Source organism: Halyomorpha halys, unplaced genomic scaffold (assembly GCF_000696795.3).
Source record: "Halyomorpha halys isolate HHAL.00 unplaced genomic scaffold, Hhal_1.1 Scaffold537.1, whole genome shotgun sequence".
NCBI lineage: Eukaryota > Metazoa > Arthropoda > Insecta > Hemiptera > Pentatomidae > Halyomorpha > Halyomorpha halys.
The window spans coordinates 359,381-360,467 of NW_027114362.1; positions in this window are offsets into that span (position 1 = coordinate 359,381).

Consider the following 1,087-nt stretch of genomic DNA (forward strand, 5'->3'; position numbering starts at 1 on the left):
ATTTTTCTTTAAATTTTAGAATAAAAGTAATATATTTTTCTGATAATTAATATATATTTTTTTATTTTATGACATAAATGTGTTGTGTTATTTTATGATTACGTTCCTTTTTTTTTTAACCCAATGGTAAATCACTTTTCCTATGGACGTGTGCTTTCAAAATAATTGAAAATGTCATTTTATTGATTTTGAAAGTCCATTCATAGCCACAAAAAACATGTTATTTCATAAATAACGTTATTTATGTTTAATTTAATACCCTTAAGAACCGAACAATTTCTTAAATTCAATCTAACGCAAACCCTTCAATATTTCGATATTAACATAACTGGACTTACGCCACTTTCAAAATAACCGGCCCATTTAATGAATGGTGTAATTACAGCTTTTAACGTTAGCAAGCTGGTTTTTGACAGTTAACAATCAGGAAACTGGAAACTAGAAAAAAGCTAATGGATTTTTTTTTTTAATGAAAAATCTACTCACCTAATGAATTCATTCTATAGGATCACTAACAACAATTCAAATTCATGATTGGTATGATAGCTTATTTTTCTACTTTATATCACAAATTGCACATAATTATATAATGAGGGGGGGGAGAAGGGGGATTAACCTAGCAAGTTAGATAATGATGTTAAATTTACTTGGGGACTAAATTAAAAAATTATTACCTGACAAGACAGAAAATTACCCGACTAAAGACTTGTTACAATGAAAGAAACAAAGCACCAATAAATGAGTGTAGTGCAACTTCTATTAAAGGACAACCTTTTTAACCAAGCCTCCTTTTAACGGATAATTGTACTAAGGTCCTCGACAACAAAAGTACAAAGATAATAAATTTGAAACCCTCTGTTACGGATCCCCTACATTCACGACCATGATATCGATTTTATTCTTCATCAAATTTTTAGTCGCGAGTATGAACTCATTCATCTAATTATTAACTCACGATTCCAGAACTAAAAAATGCTGTTTATTTATTTTAAGAAAATAATATTATGTACTAACCTTATTACTTCGTTTTGCCCAATAGATTACAGCATTTACATAAATTTTTTTTAAATAAGAAGTAAGAATTAAG